General features: G+C 41.0%; 1 protein-coding gene and 1 long non-coding RNA gene across 2 annotated transcripts in view; one reads left to right on the top strand and one right to left on the bottom strand.

Annotated features, from left to right (window-relative positions):
- The window catches only part of MTHFD1L (methylenetetrahydrofolate dehydrogenase (NADP+ dependent) 1 like), a 188,127-nt gene that overhangs the window by 9,707 nt on the left and 156,954 nt on the right, over positions 1-21,466 (bottom strand). The gene's annotated exons all lie outside the window — the stretch shown is intronic.
- On the top strand, positions 3,889-21,286 carry LOC121484853. The gene is made up of 3 exons (XR_005986129.1): positions 3,889-4,195; positions 15,957-16,032; positions 19,734-21,286. It is a non-coding gene; the product is annotated as an uncharacterized LOC121484853 (long non-coding RNA).

Genomic DNA, 21,466 nt, shown 5'->3' with positions numbered 1-21,466 from the left:
AAATGAATGACCAAGGGACGCCTGGGTGGCTCGGTCAGTTAGGTGTCTGCTTTCAGCTCAGGTTATGATCCCGGGGTCCTGAGATCAAGCCCCGCATTGGGCTCCCTGCTCCACGAGGAGCCTGCTTCTCCCTCTCCTTCTGCTGCTCCCCCTGCTTGTGCTCTCTCTCTTTCTGTCAAATAAATAAATAAAATCTTAAGAAAAGAGAAAGAAAGAAATAAATAATCATATTTAGCCACAGCAATGCAGCCCCATCTCTTAAATCAACTCTGGAGGTCGAAGGCACATTTAGTAGTTAGAATGTTGCCCAGACTTTGAAGCTTTGGAGGCTGCAACAGTCCTGTCCCCTGGGGCAGATGGCATTCGGAGACAGGCCTAAATCCATACACGGTGAGAAAGTTCAGGAAGAATGCTGTGCACCTTGGCCCATCCGACCAAAGCCACAGTGGCAGCTTGTACTGTAGAGAACACAACTCCACTGCCTGCTTGTTGATGCAATTTTTATTGACGTGAAAATTCAGCGCTTCATCATTAACTTCTTTGGCTGATGTTAAGACAGAGTGTGATTCATGTTATTCCTAGAGCTCCTCTACTGGCTGCAGTGAAGCAGAGCTTGCATTTTTTTTTTTTTGTCATTCCGATTCTTTCAGAGCAAAACTGGGAACTAAGAGAAGCCAAAATATCAAATGATGGGAGGTGTGAAATATGTTTCCTCTATTTTCAACCCATTTCTCTCAGTGGGAGAAAATAAGTTATATCAGAAGAGTTCCATGTTCCTTTCCGGTTATGCAATCATCGCTTCCAAGAATTAGGGCTACTTATTGGGGCCTGGCAACAGCAAACAAAAAAGCAGAGTCTGAAAAGTCTGAAGAGTGAAGGGACCCCCGCCCTGCGGACAGTGATCCCCAATAAATCTACTTTTATTGATTTATTTATTATCTATCTATCTATCTATCTATCTATCTATCTATCTATCTATCTATCTATCTAGAGACAGAGACATAGGCAGAGGGAGAAGCAGGCTCTATGCAGGGAGCTCAACACGGGACTCGACCCTGGGACTCCAGGATTATGATCTGAACCAAAGGCAGGCACTCAACCACTGAGTCACTTAAGCGTCCCTAAATCTCCGTTTAAAATAAAAGTTCGGGGATCCCTGGGTGGCGCAGCGGTTTGGCGCCTGCCTTTGGCCCAGGGCGCGATCCTGGAGACCCGGGATCGAATCCCACGTCGGGCTCCCGGTGCATGGAGCCTGCTTCTCCTCCCTCTGCCTGTGTCTCTGCCTCTCTCTCTCTCTCTCTGTGACTATCATAAATAAAATAAAAAATTCTTAAAAAAAAAAAAAAAAAGTTCTCCTGCCTAGCCAACACAATATGGAATTATGTTAACAAGGCTTATGACACTCACATCAAATTCTCTCCCAATGAAAAACTCTGTTATCCAAGGGCTGTGCCTCTAGACAAGAGCCAGAACTGTACTATGTTAAAGAAGGAATTTGGACAGCCCTGGGAGCTGACCTCTGGCCCCACGCCTGGGGTCAGAGGTGATCTGTGTTGACTTTATTTGTGTGTCCTCCAAGAAGGCCCCCTGCTTAAAAAAACCGGGAGGCCACTAAATTGTACTTACTTGTCATGCTACATCAATGGATTCTTTTACAAAGGCTGAAAAACAAGGGCTTTTGCCCTTCATGACTGCAGTTTTAACTACAACAAATCTTCCAAATCATTAGTGATTTGGGGCTAAACTTTGGAGAAATGATGAATTCTATGGTATCAACATACATTAAGCCTACTTAAAGAGAAAATATTCATATACTTAAAAGTAGTCATTGTAAGTAAAAGAGTATTTTGCATGTGAGTATGGAGATTATTAAAAATTCTGTTTCATGATAGGATCGTAAGTTCTACTTAACCACAAGATTGTTGTTTTGTTGTGTTTGAAATTTTTTGACTTCTCCTTAAATCTACTACTTTTCATACTGCATAAACCATCCAGTTTCATTTTGGTTCAGAAATAAGCATTTTTTCTCACATCAGTTTTGTTCTAGCAGTTCACGATCTGAGGTGAAATCCCGTTCTATACACGTCTTCCCTCCCTCCAAAAGATGATAGAGCACAGTTGATATATATCACCTTGGTTTTAAGAATTGAATGTCGGTTGTAAGAAAATGTAAGAATTGAAAAAGACTGTAATAGTTAACTACATTATGCTATAACTTAAAGAGATTTTTCCTGCTTATGAAATAATAACTCCAAAATGTGAATCCCTTATTAAGCCAAAGTATTTTCTGAGTTGTAACTACAGTGTCCATTGCTTCTCAGCCTTTTGGCTAAGATCAAGCATAAATACAGAGCATGGCAATATTAGCCCTCAGTAGATATGATCTCTGTTTAGTAGCTAGCGATACTCTGAGAGCATGGGGATGTGTCCTGTTGGAGTACACATCTTTCCTGGTGGCCTATGAGGTCCTGTTCCCGTGTGAAGGGATGCGGTAATGTTTCATTCAACTCAGCAGCCTTTGATGAGGGCTCACTATGGGGACACCAAGGTGCCCAGGACCTAGTCCCCCACTTCCAGACGGAAAGACCAATAAAACAGACCATTGGGATATTTGGACCAAGTCACTTTACATTTCAGTTAAAAAAAATATTTTTCATTCTATGATTTTTATATAAAAGGAATTTATATAATAAATTTTTCACTCGTGACTTTCTAAGATGTAAGTCATGTTTGATTACTATAAACATTACCATATTGTGCTTACATATCGTGCCAGTATCACATAGCTGAGATTATTTGGATTTATGTCAATGGCCTTGAATGAAAGAATTAGCAAACACAGTTATTTTTCTCATCTTTTGTAAGGGACGATTATAATTTTCTTTTAGTGGTGGGGAGCTAGTCCCTAACTAACTTTTCTTTCCATTAAAAAAAAAAAAAAGTTTTAAATAAAAAAGTAAAAAACAGTAGAAGTAAAAGGCAAAGTTCTGCTCTTATGCTTCCCAGAGGGAAGCCCTGCAAACAATTTCTTTTGTCAACTCCTGGGTTTCTCTTCCTCTTTAAGCATCTCTCTATAATGTATTCTTATATCATTTTGTACAGAAATTGGATAGTTCCACAAGTACAATTCTGAAATTTGATTTTCAGGGAGATTAATACTGAAAATAGGTAACTGGGGTAGTTTCTAAACCATGCAATGCTCGCTGGAGTGCGTGAGGCTAGAGTTGTCACTAACACATTCTATGTGCAAAGTCCATGGGCCTGCCTTTTGGAAAAGGAGAGACTGTAGGAGTCCTTTAAGACAGAAACAAAGATAAATGTGAATCAGGGTCTGACTGACCAAATACACAAAGGAAATGGAGAAATCCTACAACTTTTTTGCAATGCCTCAAGCATAATAAGCTAAAAAATTCATGTTACAAAGGACTAGCAGTTTTGAGTTGAAAGACTTTGAGATGCCTCCCCCTACTCCATAATTTTTTCCTTTATTTGTTCTGATTGTAAGGATGGTACCTCTTAGTCTACTTTCGTTTATGGTTATCAGGAATGCCCTCATGCTGGCTTGCTCAGGAGGACAATGTCCTGCTGGTCACCGTGGCTGGAAGCTCAGAGGTGGCACATGCAAGGTGTGGCTGGGTCCTCTGGTTTCTGTATGCTCTCTGGGTGTTGGCTTCCTGCCTGGTGTGGGCAGCTCCGGGCCAAAGACACCCAGTGTAAGAGAGGATGTCCTCTATTTTTTCTTGATTCCTTTTTTCTATTTATCAATTTTCAAACTCATAATGTGGTGCCCTGACAAGTCCAGTGGTCACTGGTGCTATGCTAAGCACTTAACATGTGCTATATCCCATTTACTTCCTACAACCCTACAAGGCTGGTGTTATCCCACTGCCATTATCTCCATTTTGCACAGTAGGAAAACAAGACATCATAATGTGCCTCAGATCACACAGCTCTGACCTGGTGGACTGGACTTCAAAGGCAGCGTGACTCCCAAGTCCCAGTGCCAACTGTGGAGCCCTACACCTCCCTAAAATCATGGCATTTAGTTCACTGCCCCTTGCTGGCAGCATGTGCTCTTGGGTCCCAAAGGGGCAGGAGGATCATCCCAGATCTGAAATTGCACAGAGATGTGAGCCACTGTCGTGATGGAAATCGACACGTTCTATCAAGCTGATTTTTCAGCTACAGCATTCAGGTAAATAGATTTCTGTGAATTTGTAAAGTAAACTCAGTTACTTGACAACTTTAGCCTGTATTTCTTTTAAATTATAATATTTTATTTAGGGATATGTTACACAGCCTACGCTTGGGGTAGTATCTTTCTAAATTACATCTTAAAAATCTCGTCATAGCAGTTAGCAGTGAGTAAATCCTACCTTTATGACTGTTAAAAAACAATCCCTAACATGGTACACATAGACTAACATCAAGAGTTTTTTCTTAAAAATATCAGGCTTGCTACTCTTTAAAGATCATCCATGAGACATGGATTATTTACTCCTATCTGAGAAGTGTAAATGTCATTATCCACTGAAATAACTGAAGCGCCACATCAATTCTTACTTAACGATTTCAGGGAAACTGTTGCATAACTAAGTTTGGAATTTGCTCTGGTAACTAATTTTAGCAGGATGGCAAAATCTAAGACAAATCTAAAGCAATGCTACTGTGGATTAACCAGTTGGCTTCTCTGTCACTTACAGGTTTTGTTTTTATTCATTACCAAAAAGATCCATGAAAGCCACGCTCAAACAGGTGCACCCATGGGCTCCCAGCAGTTGTGCGGCCTTCCCTGGGGCCCATGAGGAAGGGGAATCACCAGGGCAAAGGCTCTCAGTCAAAGTCTGGTGAATAGCAGTAATTCAGTCTAGAATGAGGTATGGTGGGAAGGGCTCATGCCTGTACGACTTGTGTGTTCTTGGGTAAGTTACTTCACTGAGCCTTGTTTCTTTATCTGGAAATACAGTCGGAGCATCAAAATATCTGCATTATAGGTTCTATTTCAAAACTCAAATGAGATAAAGGAAGGACTGCAGTTTAGTGCTTACTACACAATAGATGCTGTCATCTTTTTTTTTTTTTTTTAAGATTTTATTTATTTATTCATGAGAGACACAGAGAGAGAGAGGCAGAGATACAGACAGAGGGCCAAAGGCAGGCACTAAACTGTTAAGCCACCCAGGGATCCCCGCTACTGTCATCTTATTACAGAATGTACAATTGTAATTGTCTAGTGGAGTGCGTTGTAAGTTATCTATGGTAGAAAGGGAAATTTGAAAATAGTTCTGATCTATGATGAATTATAGATTTTTTTAATAACATTTTATTTTTTTTTGAGAGAGAGCGAGCACAAATGAGGAGAGGGGCAGAAGGTGAGGGAGGAGCAGGCTCCCCGATGAGCATGGAGCCCAACACAGGGCTCGATCCCAGGACCCCGAGATCATGACCTGAGCCGAAGGCAGACGCTTAGCCAACTGAGCCACCTAGGCACTCTCAGATTTCTTTTATAAGAAAAAAATGTTCAGCGGTTTTATGAGATTTTCCCTTAAACTTTTCTGGCTCTACAAACAATTTTAAAAGCCACGCTTTCTGGCCTTCCTACTTATGGTAATCAAATCTGAAGCTAGCTCCATAATAGTCAAGACCTAAAGTACTCAAGCAAACAGGGACTGTTCTGATTGAGGACAGATCTTATTTTAAAGGAGAAGCTTCTAGAAGTATGAATGATGACCTGAAAGCTGGTGTGACTCTAACCTGAGGTGAGTGGGGAGGAAATGCAGGCTCCGGCCTCTGTGCAGGGCAAAGAAGAGGGGAGCTGTGGGGGCAGAGGCACTATCTGCAGTTGACGGCCAAGTGCCTTGCCAGGAGAACCTCCATCAGCTCTGGCAAAACAAACCAATTGAACAGTGCTTCGCCGTTTGGAAACTCGATATTAAGTAATCAAATTCTGGTTTCTGAGAAGCTCATCATCTGAAAATTAACCATGATGCTCTGGGCATGGTTTTATCCTAAGGTCCTAATGGCAATTAAATAATTATTCTGTAACCCATTTAAAGGGGAGAGAAGATGCAGGGGAAGGGGAGAATAAAAAGGAGGAAGGCAGGCGTGGGGGATGAAAACTGCTTTTACTTAGCTGCTCTGGTCTTTCTCCCCAAGGAGCTTGTTACAGAGATGGGGCTGCCCCGTCATTTAGTATTTCCCTTCTGTCTTCACCCCGCCCGGCCCTCCCAACCCCGGCGAAGCTCCTCTGCAGGAATAATAAGCTCCTGCAGGAGGAAAATACAACAAGACGGAGGGAAATAATATCTATTTCTTGAACGTCCCCTCTGTGCTGCTCTTGGGATGGAAGTGGAGTGGTGGTCTGGGGAGGCTGCCTGGAGGAGGGGAGGGGTAGGAGCTGCCTCCTCCAGGGCTCCCTGACCCACCCGTGGCTGCCCAAGTCTCGAGAAGGAAATTGAATTAGGGCAGGATTTAGGACTACTATGCCAACTAATTTAACTAAAAACTAGAATTTTATTTTGTTCTGCACTTTTTTTTTAAGTGGTTCAGATCAGATGCTGGCTGAGGGAAGGCATGAGGCATGTAATGAATGGACCAAATGGGGCCCCTCCCTCAGCCATGGGGTGAGGCCCTTGGCTCCAATGGGACTAGCTGGAGCCAGGGCTTTTTTTTTTTTTTTTTTAAGATTTTATTTATTTATTCATGAGACAGGGAGAGAGAGAGAGAGAGACAGAGACATAGGGAGGGAGAAGAAGGCTCCCTATGGGGAGCCCAATGCAGGACTGGATCCCAGGACCCTGGGATCATGACCTGGGCCAAAGGCAGAAACTCAACCACTGAGCCACGCAGGCTCCCCTGGAACCGGGGCTTTGAGTGAGGTTCTAGGAGCGGGGCCCTGATCCCATAGGACTGGTGGCCCTGTAGGAGGAAGAGTCACCAGAGATGCACGCACACAGAGGAAAGGCTGTGTGAGGGTCAGGCTACCCGAAAGCCAAGGAGGGACCTGGGGACAAATCCTCTCTTCTGACACCCTGCTCTTGGACTTGGGGCCTCCAGAGCCGCGAGGAAATACCTCCTGCTGTTCCAACCCCCAGTCAGTGGTACTCTGTGACAGGGGCCCAAGCCAGTGGACACGTGGTCCTTATGTGGGTAGTTCCTTCCCTGGACACATTTTCCTGACGATCAACAGAACATGTTTTTCTTCTGTCACTTTCCCCGGTTCCCGGACCGAAACAGTCCTAACTCCGCTACTCACAGAGGCTTCTCTAAACAGAACATTTTTTGCTCATGGAAAGGCAGACAGTAATTACAGGCCCGGTGTGTGGGTGTGGCCACGGCCGGCGAGGCACTCCGAGCCATCCCTCCTGGATTCCTCGCCTGCTTCACCCGCGTCATCCCCCTTCCTCCCTGCCCGTGCCTCCAGCACTCCGGGGGCCCCGCAGCTGCCTAGACCTGCTTCCTCTGGGTTAAGGTCGTAGAAGAAATAGAAAACGGGGGACCCCTTGTCTGCATCATTCACAATTCATGCCCCCACTTCTGTTTCTCACAAACACATAGACTACATTAAGAATAAGGCAAGATGCTACGAGAGCAAGATGACAGATTCTCTTCATTTACATTTATTTTTTTTCAAAGTAAGTCATGTACACTGCCTAAAAGGTCACATGGTTCGTTGTGGTAGGAAAGGACAGTTCCCGTCTGCCCCTGCTCGCTGGCCCCCGACCACACTCCTACTCCCCAGAGGAAGCCCCAACCAACTCCTAGTTTTGCTTTTTACTGTTCGCTGCTCTGGATTTTGCAGCATCAGTTATTGTCTGTTGGCTTTCTCATACGGATGATGAGGATTTAGTTCTTTTACATCCTACCACTCCCGTCCCCCTCCTCTCCTCTTTCCATCTCTCAAATGTACAACTATCATTGCCTTTGGTTGGGTCAGGATTTACAGGACTATAAATATGACTCAGAGTGAGGCCATCATACATATGCTGAGCACATTCCCATTCTGGTGCCGTTTTCACTTCTTCTAGAGTTAGAAACTGTCCTGCACGGTCATTAGCTCAGCTTGCTATGTGCCTATCATCCATGCACCAACACCCTGGGACAGAACTCCAGGCCAGCCTTCCTGTGGCCAAGCATGACACGAGCCTCCCTTGTAGCCTGCCAGTGCCCTTCTTTTTGCAGGCCAACAAAACAACCGTCTGGTGGGATCACTCTTTGCCATGCTCCTGGGGATTCCCTTCTAGTCCTTTCTATTGTCTGTTTCCACGTGCTGTACCCACATCATGGTAGATAAACCGTGTGGTGACTTTCAGTAACTGCGCCTTCATGGTGAGACCTGTTGCTTGCCCTAAACCAAGAGAATATAGCAGAGGTGATGGGATGGTGCTTGGTCTTTTGCTCCTGCTGGCTTTCAGTGAGTACCATGTTAGAAAGGAGCTAAGGCAGCCACAAAATCCACATGTAGTCCCCCAAAAGCTGATGGCCAACAAAAAGCTGGGCCCTCAGTCTTACAAGGGCTGGGCCCTTGAGTTCTTACAGAACTCAAATCTGCCAACAACGCTGTGAGTGTGAAGATGAGACCACAGTACCAGCTGAAGCCATGACTGTGGCACAAAGGACACAACTTAGCTAATCTGTGCCTGGACTCCTGATCCATGACAACTGTGAAATAATAAATGTGTATTACATTGTATTAAGTTGCTACATTTGTGGGAATTTGTTATACAACATAGAAAATAGAAAATGAATACCCGTATCTTCCTCTTTTAAACACTTTTCCTAGTGTTTTTCTATTTGCAACTTCATTTTATTATTATTATTTTTAGAGAGAGCGTGCACACGCAGGTGTGCTGGAGCAGGGGAGCAGAGGGAGAGGCAGAGAGAGAATCTCAAGCAGGCTCCATGGTGAGGATGGAGCCCAATGAGGGGCTCAATCTCATGACCTTGAGATCATGACCTGAACCAAAATCATGAGTTGGGCACTCAACTGACTGAGCCACCCAGAAACTCCACTGCAACTTTATCTTAAAAACTGGTCTTTTATTTTACGATAGTCACACACACACACACACAGAGAGAGGCAGAGACACAGGCAGAAGGAGAAGCAGGCTCCATGCACCGGGAGCCTGACGTGGGATTCGATCCCGGGTCTCCAGGCAGGCACTAAAGGCACTAAACCGCTGCGCCACCCAGGGATCCCTAAAAACTGGTCTTTATTTAGTAACTTGGCATACAATAAGCTGCCCAAGTTCAAGGATTAAGTTTACTAAATGTTATTACAAAACAAGTTGCTATAAACACTTATATACAGATCTTTATAGGGGTCTTTGTATGTTTCGTTTCTCTTGAGTAAATAATTAGGATTTTTTTTGGGGGGGGCATATGGTAGGTATGTTTAATAAATAAAGACTTACCAACTTACTTTCTAAAGGGGTTGTGCTGTCATGCATTCCTCCCAACAGCTTAGGAGAATTCCAGTTATTCCACAGCCTCACCAACATTTGGTATGGTCAGTCTTTTTAATTCTAGATATTCTAATAGCCATGTAGTGGGATCTCCCTGTGGCTTTAGTATGCATTTCCCTAATTTTCATGTGCTTATAATCCATATATTTTCTGGGATGAAGTATCCACTCAAGCCTTTTATTAATTTTTTAAAGGAGTTGTTTGATTTCTCATTATAGGGTTCTGAGAGTTCCTTCTACATTCTGGATACAAGTCCTTATTAGATAGATGACTTGCAAATGTTCTTTCTGCTCTGTGGCTTATTTAGTTTCCAAATATTTGGGGTTTTTCCAGATGTCTTTCATTGTTCATTTCTAATTTAATTCCATTGTAGTTAGAGAACCTACTTAATGTTGTTTGCTCTAGTTCTGTTTTGATACCACTCTAGTTTTCTTTTGATTGCTCCAAGTATTTTTCCAGTCCTTTTCTTCATAAACTACTTATGTCTTTACATTTAACATTACATTTAACATTAATATGTTTCCTATGTTTGAGACTTGCATTTCTGGTCAATCTGACAACTCTGTCATTTAGACCATTTATATTTAATGTGATTACTGACATAGCTGGGTTTAAATCTACCACCTTGCTATTCTTTTTCTCTTTGTTCCTTGTCTCCTCTTTTTTTTCCTTCTTTGGATTGAGTATTTTTATTGATTTCATTTTCTTTCGTGGTCGGTTTATTTATTACAACTCTTTGCTGTATTATTTTAGTGGTTTCCTTGGTGTTTATGCTACACACACTTAATTTTTCACAATGTACCATCGAGTGATATTATTCTACTTCATATATAGGTCTTATGCTATCGTGGCCATATATTTTGCTTCTATATATTTTATATACCCCACATTTTTATTATTTTTGTCTTATACAGTCATTTATCTTTCAAAGGGACTTAAATACTAAGAACAGAAGTCTTTATGTTTACCCATGTGGTTACTATTTCTGGTGCTCTTCAGCCCTTTGAGTAAATCCAGGTTTCTGTCTGGTCTAATTTTCATTCTGCCTGAAGGATGTCTTTTAATATCTCTTATACTTCAGGTTGGCTCATGATCAATTCTTTCAGCCTTTGCTTCTCTAATAAAGGTCCTTATTTCACCATAGCATTTGAAAGACATTTTAACTGGGTAAAGAAACCTAGGTTGAGAATTTTCTTTCAGTACTTTAAAAGATGTCACTCCACTGTCTTCCGGTCTGCATTTTTTTGGATGAGAAACCAGCTGCCAATTTATCTTTTTTCCCTCTGTACATAATGTGTCTTTTATCCTTTGCTTATTTTTATGATTTTCTCTTTATCATTGGCCCCAAGCAATTTTGTATATTAAAAAATATTTTTTATTGAGGTATAATCGACCTATAACTTTATATTAGTTTCAGGTGTACAACATACTGGTTTGATATTTGTATATATTGAGAAATGGTCACCACACTGAGTCTAGTTAACATCTGTCACTATGCATAGTCAAAAAATACTTTTTCTTGCGATGAGAACTTTTAAGATGTATTCTCTTATCAATGTTCAAATTGATTATAGTCATCCTGCTGTACATTACATCCTGTGACACTGCCTCTTTATAACTGGAAATTTGAACTTCTGACCCCCTTCACCCATTTAAGGAATTTGATTAAGATGTGCCTTGATGTAATTTTCTTCATGTTTCTTGTATTTGGAATTTGCTCAATATCTCAGTTCTGTGGGTTTATAGTTTCTGTCAAATTAGGAAAATTTTGGCCATTATTTCTAAAATATCTCCACTCTTTTTTTTCTCTCCTGTGGGACTCTAATTATATGTAACTTTCATCACCTGAAATTGTCCCAAAGTTCAGATACTCTTTTTTTTTTTTTAGCCTTTGTGGTTTCATTTTAGATAGTTTCTACTGTTATGTCTTCAAGTTAACTAATCTTTTCTTCTGTATTATCTAATCTGTTATTAATTAGAATACTTGTTCATCTTAAATACTATAGTTTTTATCTCTAGAAATCTGGCTTGTCATTTTTATGTCTTCTAGCTCCATTTAACATGTTAAATCTTTCCTCTGGTTTCTTGAACATATAGACTACCATTATAGTAACTGTTCTAATGTCCCTGCCTATTAATTCTATCATCTGTCACTTAAAGGTTAATTTTGTTTTGTTTTGTTTTGTTTTGTTTTTTTAAAGGTTAATTTTGATTGACTTTTCTCATCATAGGTTGTATTTTCCTACTTGTTTGCATGCCTGGTAATTTTCGACTGATTGTCAGATATTTGATCTTGTTGGATCCTGGATATTTTTGTATTTTTATACTTAGTTCTGAGACACATTTAGTTACTTAGAAACAATTTGATCTTTTGGGATTTTGTTTTACAGTGTTGTTGGGTGGGACTGGAACTGTATCTAGTTAGGGTTCATCTTTCTTCTACTGAGAGGCAAGATCTTTCTTAGTATTCTAACCAGTGTCTCTTGATAATGAGGTTAAAGCACAGGAAGCAGGTGCCTCCTTCCTGGCCATCTGTGGAAGCCATGCACTAGTCCCTTTAATTCTTTTAGGTGATCCTTTCTCTGTCTTCCAGTAGTTTCTCTACAGACAGGCACTGATCCCTTGAAAACTCAAGAATGACCCTCTGTGGGCCTTCAGAGCTCTCTCTTGCTCTCTCTCTGCACAGCCCTTTCATCTCTGGTATCTGCCCTGCAAACTCTAGATGCTTTAGTTTCCCTGGAACCCCACCCACATGTCTTCAACTTAGTGAGATAGCTGAAATCTTCTAGGTTTCCTTTCACTATGTAGCAGCATGAAACCTTTCCTCCAGGCAGTAGTGGAGGCCACTTGTAGGGCTCAACTTGTTTCTCATTTCTCAGGGATCAGTATCTTTTGTTGCCTGATGTCCAGTCTTGTGCAGTATTTTCTCAAATACTTTGTCTAGTTTTTTAGTTATTTCAAATGGAAGGGTAAATCTTGTCCCTCTTATTCTGTCTTTACTAGAATGCAATTTACTTTTTTTTTTTTTTTTTTAAGATTTTTATCTATTTATGAGAGAGAGAGAGAGAGAGAGGCAAAGACACAGGCAGAGGGAGAAGCAGGCTCCATGCAGGGAGCCCAATGCCAGACTCAATCCCAGGACTCCAGGACCACACCCTGGGTTGAAGGCAGGTGTCAAACCGCTAAGCCACTCAGGGATCCTGAATGCAATTTACTTTTAAGACAATTATACGCCATCGGGTGAAATATTATTATGTTATAAATGTGAGTATGAATTTTATAGGTGATGGCGGTTTTAGAGGTTACTATTATGCTACTTACTCTATCTACAAGGTAAGCTTATTGGAAACATGGTATTTTTACATACAATAACAGACCTAGACTTTAAGATATATAGTCCAAGAATGAAATTACATTAATAATTAAGGACCAATGGCACAATACACAGGGCTAAAAATCATTTTCTTAAACCCGGAGCCAAAATTCCATTCATTTATTAACATGTAAAATAAATACAAGAATTTTCTGCATGTGTGTGTGTAAAAAGTTCATAATCTTTAAAAAGAAGCATGAGAAATTCTATACTTGTAATGTAGATTAACGTGTGTGCTTTTTAAAAAGCAAATTGTAAAAATGATGAGGAATAAAAGAACATACATTTATGTTTATTTTATTTTTTTAAAATAGATTGTTTTTTTTCTTATTTTTTAGTTATTTATGATAGTCACGCAGAGAGAGAGAGAGAGAGGCAGAGACATAGGCAGAGGGAGAAGCAGGCTCCATGCACCAGGAGCCCGATGTGGGATTCGATCCAGGGTCTCCAGGATCGCGCCCTGGGCCAAAGGCAGGCGCTAAACTGCTGCGCCACCCAGGGATCCCTACATTTATGTTTAATTTGGAAACCAATATTAAAAATAAGAGGCTTCTTTAGTTACTGCTTAGTTATCTGCTTTTCTCAGAACAAGCCGGTTTTCTCTAACTTTTCCTTTTTGGCAAGTCAGCTCCTTACTTCATTGCTTTGCTACTGACACAAGCAGGGAGAACCATTTGAAGTTCAGTGGGCCTCCTTCAGCTGCCCTCTCGGTGACCTTGGTGAATGAAAGCTTCTCATGATGGCACATTCTCAAATAAATCTGTGGCTCAGGCATCTGACAAGTGTCTGAGTAATTCACTAACATGTTGAAGTACAGTGATACCATCAGCCTACTAGCTATTTTCCCACAGAAACCAAGCCAATAAAGCCTGAATTTTTCATATACTTATATATAGAGAGAACACAAATTATCAATGCAGATGCACTTTCCGTCAGCAAGCAGTTGTATCAGCACCACCTATCTCCCAGCTTAGTTTCATTTTCACCATAATCTCACTCTTCCTTCCTTCTCATCTACTTCCCCAACCATTACACCTATTGTAATGTCATTTTCTGGAAGCCAAGTCAACCTGGTGCTTACGTAAAAATTTAATTTCAAGCACGTACATCTAGATGAAGCAGGATGGCAAACATTTGTTTCATACACTGTTATGTTTCAGAGGTGACTGGAGCAGGATTCCAATTTCTCTAAATGAACTGGGACCGGTAGGGGGCTTTCAGACCAGCTGTTTCCCCTCTGTGTAGTCAGTGGGGATTTCCATGGGGAAAGGCCTAGGACTGGCTCTCTGCCTCAGGCCCTGAAGGCCTTGATTGGCTTTGGGATGAGAGGGTCACCAGAAGGACCTTAGGAGGGAAGTGATCCCTGGCTAGGCAGTTACAAAGAACCAAGGACACATGATGCTTACTCTAGAGACACTGAGGCCCCTTGCAGAAGAGAAGTTGTTATGGCAAAGTGGTTTGGCTAATAGTGGAAAGGGGCACTTTCTTAGATGAGAAACAAAAGTTATAAATCCAGGGTTAAGGGACTGCAATAGGAAAACAATAGAGTGGTGACTTTGATTGAGGGGGAGGAATAGTAAAGGGAAAAAAGCACAGAGTGAGCTAGAATCTACTGTATGGATTTTGTATTTAGCTTTTGTCATGAATGGCCAATATCCAAAAGTCTTGTGGCCTGTCAAGCAAGCAAGAGAGCAACTGGTTCATTTTTGACACTTGGCTGTATCACTGGGAGGGCTAGGGAGATCCCATTTAAAAAAAAAACAACCAAAAAAGTACCTAATTTTTAAAAACAATGTGATCTCCATGTACCTGGGTATGGGCTTTACGACTGCCATCATTTTGGAATGAAGTCACAGCTAAAATACCATACGGTAGAGGTGGATGAACTTAAAATATGAAGTCAATACTCAATGTACCCCAGCCCCCCGGCCCCTTGCCACTGGACCTGCCTTTCCCAGCATCCCAGTCTGAATTCCTCATCTTTCACCAAGACCATCCCAAATTATGATGGATGTACGGACTGCAATAAAACGATACCATAGTTTTAGTCCTTTCCAAAAATTTAATGAAATCAGACATACTGGCACAAGTCCACAGGAAAGGAATCAAAGCTGGATACCATGATCACTGCTTCAAAGAAACTGAGCTGAGTTCAAAAGAAGTAAGGCTGTGGACAAGTATTGATGCCATTCTTAAGGCTACTGATGGTCCATCCCGTGAATGGACCACTGCTGACAATGCTAAATGTGGGCAAAATGGTTACTTTCTGGCCTACGTAAGAAAGTTCTGAAATTTTTAGCTTTTATTTCCTGCCAAGTTTAATTGTCCTGCATTGTAAGTAAAGGATTTTTAAGTTGAAAGTTTATGCAATTCTTAAGAAGCTTCAGAAATTTCTACTCAACTTTTGAAAAAAAAAAATAATTTGGGCTGTATACTCAGAGTCTCGAGAGAGTCTCCTGGGATTCGTGAATGGAAACATTAAAAGCCCGAAAAAGAAGAAAGGTCAGAGAGTGGGCTGGGAAGCATATGGATGTTGTAACTGAATCCTCAGTTCAAGAAGAAGCTGACCTGTGGCAGCTAGTTGGAGCCATGGGGAAATGCCTCAGGATTTGAAAGCCCTGGTAGCATTATTAACCGCTTCCAAGAATAAAAAGTGAAAAATGATACTGGAAAATCCTGAGGTGTCTCCATCTTCATCACTGATAAGATCTTGGCTCAAGTTCCACTCAATGGGTCAGTAGGCAAAAGGCATCGGTGCCCCGTGAAATCACAATGTGGCTTTTTACTTCGGTGTGGTCGGGCACGCATGCCTCTGTTGCTACAGACAAGAGGACAGCATAAACTCCCCTTTGTCATCTTCTGATTTAATCAAAACAGTGCTGCTATCAGATCTGTATTCTAGCTGTTATTTCAGTTTGTTTACCCAGAAGCCTCCTCTACTGCCAATGGAGTGAATCAGAATTGTGTTATCTGTTTAGCATTAATCATCTCTTTCATGTAGCTATGCCTGGGAGTAAACTTATTATTCAAATGCTACTTTCAAGTCCTCTTGGATGTCCCTTCATGCCTCACAAAAAATTACAAACGTGCAATAAAAAATAACCATCTGTGGTTTGCAGGCACTGAGGCCCCCACACGATACATGGGATGCTGTGTCCACGCGTCATCAGCAGAAAGGAAGAATGAATGGTGATGGTAAGTTGCCACTTATGTTCCAGCTCCTGGAGAAGTGACCTTGTGGTAGGCCTGGGTCACTGGGTTCGAGAGATTTCACTCTCCGAGTACGTGGAGATACGTGCTTACGTATGGAGTCATCTACCTTACTTATGTGTAACAGGCAATTTTATTTCCAGTGTTAGTAGGCAAGAAGCTGTTATTTATTCCTTGTGAATCTAACAAAAATTGTGATTTAAAAGAGGGATGAAACAATTTTGATATATATATATTAATTTGTGATATTTTTAAGTGGTCAAACCAATAGGAGTTGATTTTATGATAATGAAAGGGATATGGTTTTAACACTTACTCAAATGTATTACAAAGACCTACATACACTGGTTTAATGCTGAGCATGAAAGCAATGACATGAACAATGGTAAGAATTTTGTGGGAGTAAGATGAGAAAACTTAAGTTTGAGAGGATCCTTCTTAGGGAGCTGGGGGGCCTCAATCATCCCAAAAAGGATGCATGGGATGCATGCACTCTGGTTGCTTTTTGGAAGGGCTAGTCACAGATGAAGGATCAACCCACTTTTCCTGTTGTTCTTTTTAAGCCAAATCATTATTTTTAAGAAATCAAGTGCTATCCAACCTCTATGAGTATGAGGACTTCTTTTTAAAGTAGAAAATGAGTTCCTATGTGTAGAATCCGTTAAGCATGAAAACATGTCAGAAGAAGGACCACTGTAAATGGAGTGCTAATGACCTTAAAGGACTTTATAAAGATAGAGGAGGTTCCTCTTCCTCTGAGACAGTGAGTTTTAAGTGTAAAGTAGGTCATTTGGTGACAGGAAGGGCATCACTCCAAGGGAGGCTAGACTGAGGACTGGAGAACAAAAGCCAGAATCCTGACCTCAGCTGAGGCTAAAGCCACACAACCCTAGAATTTTTGTTTTCTGGGTCAATTCCTTGCCTCTTTTTGTATAAGTTTTGAGTTGAGTTTCTTTTTTTTGCACCCAAAACAGCCTGACAGTGAGCATCAGACCACACTGGCAAGGAATGGTTCTGCCATCAGCCCCTGCTTAGGGCCCTAGGTCTCCAGACAAGCGAGGTGCTGGAAAGAGGCAGGAGAGGGGTCAGAAGCCACCAGGGGAGCTGCGGCTGTGGTGCCTGAGTCCCCTGCAGGCCTTCCTTCCCTTATCTATGGGCCTTCCCTTATCTATGGGAAGGAAGGCCTGCATGCTCATTCACTTGACTGAGAAGCTCTTCCTTTTGTTAACCTTTCTGTTCGTCTGGAGTGGTCTTTCAGATACTCCTAAATCAAATCACACCAAAGGTTTAAAACTGTACATAAATGTGTAGGAGGTCATTTAAGAATATTAACACATTTTGCAAGATTAGCAAACAGTTGCTATCTTGAAAAGTTGTAGGTTATGATTTGGTTCAATTTTATGTATATATATATATATATATATATACACACATATATATATGTATGTATATATATATTTGAAGAATGTATAAATGTATATTTGAAGAATGGTGAGTATAAAACTAATCTTTGTTAAATTGTAAAAAAAAAAAAATCAAACCCCTATTTCCAATAAGTTAAAAACAATTTAACACTTCAAGGGAATGTTTCAGGAATTTAAGAATGGCACAAAGAGACAAATTTTAGATTTACAAAAATGAAGTTAATTTCTTTGGAAGTGAACTCTGCAAATGAAATCAGTGGTTTTTAAGAGACAACTCCTCAAATTGACTATTTTTGCCAAATATTGACCTTATTTTCATTCTTTGATTTTCCAAGTCTTTAAAATAGTATATTTTTAAAGACAAACAATTTGATTATGTATTTTGAGAAACTCTCAATCTGTGAGTTCATCCAGGAGTGGCCGGGTCCCAGTGGAAAGATTCATGACAAAGATACACTGATTATCTTTTAAACTTCCCCAAATGCTCACAACTCCTTACAACAACTATAATATTATACTGTACTCAATTCAAATTATTGTCCACTTGGAAAAAAAAAAACAAAACAAAACACCAAAAACTGGAACACAGTTCAGATCTTTGGTTTTAAAGGTATGTTTTCAAACCCTTCATTAATTTCCAACTTGAGGCAAGATAATGTAATATGACAGCTGCCATTACTTCCCCCTTCCCACTTTTGACTTTGGGTGTTTAATTATTCTGTTTTCTTAAATGTCTAAATACATTTGCATAAGTTCGCAACAGTATCAAATGGAAGGATTCATGAATTTGTCAATATTATTTTTGGCTTGCTTCATGGAACGGAAACGTGCTATGTTAAAAGCACAAAATTCTGAACAGGGAAATAAGCAAATTGCTCTTACATCTGTATAAAACATATTTGTTGGTAACATAGAAAAGAAAAGAAAGATGGGCGTTTAACTGGATTACTCATCTTGCAAAATATTCAGTTTTCCTATGCTATGCTGCACAACGTCAATTAATCATGTTGGAAAGCTGAAAGAACAAAGACTGTTTTGATGACACATGAGACAGTAAATGAAGCTGAGATAGGAATAAAGACTGGAGGGATAAAGACTGGTATTTTGATTCTTTTTCAGTATATATGATCGGATGATACAAATGATTCCAACTTGGTTTATAATCTAAGTTCTACCATTGAGTTTGACTTTGTCCATGTTTTCTCACATTCCGAGACAAATGAAAATAATGCAATACTGTCTGTTAATAACCACACAAAAAGTAGCAAACACATGTAAATGTAACCAATCTAGCCATAAATAGGCCAGAATGAACATTAGAGAAGGTTAAGTGGTTAGGCACCAAGGTTACCTCCTAGAACCAAAGCCAAATTACATGTGTTGAGCTGAACGGATATCTCATAGGACTGCAGTCTCTCTGCCTTCTCGTCTGCTCTATGCAAGTGTATGGCCACCCAAGAATGAAATCCAAAACTGAATAAATATGCAGCAACCTCATTTTACAGTCTTCAAGTTACACCTTATCCTTTATCAGAGCTTCAAGCAAATAATTAACTTGTTTTGAGTTTGACTTATTTTCATTTCCCATATCCAAGGGGTCAACCCTGTTCACCTTTGCCTCCAACATACACGTAATACACAAAATGTGCTTACTTATCTCGCTCCTGGTCCTAGGGTATGAGTAATGTCACAGCAAAGGCTTTGTCACATTTATTTTTTTTTTATTTGCAGTGGCTTAGAGTGCCTGGAAACATAAATACATGAATAGACATGAGAGTAAAGAGGAGAAAGAGGTCTTAGTAATCTATTGCCTTTTGATACCCAAGGTGGATTGAACATCACTGACTGGCTTAGAAATTCCATTCAGGTGAAGGACTTGATGTGATCAACTTGACTTTTCAGGTTCTAAGGATCAGGCTTTTGGTGAATGAGTTGCATTAAGCAACTTACAAAGGGCCTGTTTTATAATCTAAATGCCATTTTATTAATTTACAAACAATGTATGACTGCCATTTTGAGAGACGGTGTGGAATGATGGGAAAAGCAACAGACGTGAGACAGAAGAATGTGTAGCCAGGGCACATTGAGGAGCCTGTTTTCTTGATTATGTAATGGGACAGGTAGACCAGATGACCTTTAGCATGATGATCTGGAGAAACACAATGTTGGGCTTTCTCACCGCCTGACTTTGGTTATAATAACTACTTTCGAGGTGCTAATGACTCCAGAATTTATAGCACAGATCTCTTTTATCAACCCTAGATCCAATACCCCATTGTCCAGTCAATGTCTTCACTTGAATGAATAACAGATGCGTCACTCAACCTGTTCAAAGTGGAATTCATCATCGTGCAGCCAAGAGTTAACATAGCAGGCCGAAGAATGCTATCCTTACACCTGCTTGCAAGGCTGGTATCTGGAACTTGGACTCTGGGAGGGGTTCCTTCCATCCTCTAACTCCCAACGGTGGCTAGCCACATGGTTTACACCAAGCATGCTTTGTTTTTTGGAGTCTGGAATTTGGTATGCGCCAGGCAGAGGGGTGATCAGCCCCTGGAAAAAGTTCTAGGTGCCGAGTCTCTAATGAGCTTGCCTGGCAGACCACAGTTCCTATGTGTTGTTACAATTCAATGTCAGAGGGATTAAACAGGTTCAGTGTGACTCCACTAGAAGAGGGCTCTAGGAAGCGTGAGCTTGGCCTGCTCCGGTCTTTACCACACATGCCTTTTCCCTTTGCGGATTTTGTTGTAATAAGTCATAGCCTCAAGTATGAATATATGCACGACCTATGACTTGGTCTGGTGACTCACTGAACCTGGGGGTCGTCTTGGGTTCTGTTATCTTCTGCCTAAAGCTGTTTGTTCTTCTTATTGTTTATCTAAATCAAGGACAAATAGACTGCCTGGAGGAGCAAGTCAGAAATATGAGCCCGTCTTGAATTCTCTCCTCCTCTCTGCATTCATTCAGTCCAGTTTATTTGACCCCCTCCTTGTATCTCTCACACCTGCCTCCTTCTCTCATCTCCCTAGACCTTAGTCTAGACCCATGTATTTGCCTTCTACTACTACCACCTCTTAACAAGGCTTTCACCCTTCTAATCTCTCTTCTTTCCACTCCCCCCTCCAGACTGCTGTCTGCGGGATCTTTTTGAAATGTAAACACAATGATCATGCTCCTCTATTTAAAATCTCCAGGCCCTGGGGGTTGTATTCTTGCTCACTGTCATTGCTCACACTCACTCAGAATCTTGTTGCTTGCACAAACGATCCCTGTGACACAGAATTTTAGCAGTGCTTTCTAATGCCTTGATGCTTTCTGTTTACTGCTTTCCTGTCATACAGCATCTGGCTAACCTGTTCTCATCTTTCACAATCAGGCCGCCGCATGCCCAGCCTGCCAGCCCTGAGTGCTACCTGCTCCATGGGCTTTGGAGCACATTCATGTGCTCAGTCTCTCAAAAGAAAAGAGCTCTCCACTTTTCAAGCATCTCTATATTTAAATGCTGTCCCTCACCAGCCTTTGAACTCCCCAAGGGCAAGGTCCAGGCCTTTGTTGATTTGTTGTTCTTTCTCATGGCCTAGTGCACAGCACTCCTCAATAAATATCGAATGAGTGAATCAGAAATAAGGAATTTGTGTGGTTGCACAGTGATGCATTTAATTAGCTAGAATGGCTCCATGAATCATCACTGTTTGCCTGAGTATCTCAAGTGTATCTAAAGGAAGAGGATTAGTCAATGAGAAGATCAGTTTCAATGAGAGAACTCTGCCACCTGATTGTCTTGGTGATAACAATAAAAAAAATCTCATTCCTCAGTGCCCTCCTTTTCTAAATTCCAGGTAGTCCTATACCTTCTGCTGCCCGTATTCCACCCCGGGGCAATGAATTTAATTATTTGCTATGTAAATATTACTGGAGTTGTTTTGATCAGATTTTCTGAATTACTTCCCACAAATTCAGTGCTGTTTATCTTAGAGATGTCCGCTTACTGACCT

This window comes from Vulpes lagopus, chromosome 2 (genome assembly GCF_018345385.1).
Source record: "Vulpes lagopus strain Blue_001 chromosome 2, ASM1834538v1, whole genome shotgun sequence".
In the NCBI taxonomy this organism is placed as follows: domain Eukaryota; kingdom Metazoa; phylum Chordata; class Mammalia; order Carnivora; family Canidae; genus Vulpes; species Vulpes lagopus.
The sequence above is the reverse complement of the archived record's forward strand: the minus strand, read 5'-3'. Positions and strand labels throughout refer to the sequence as shown.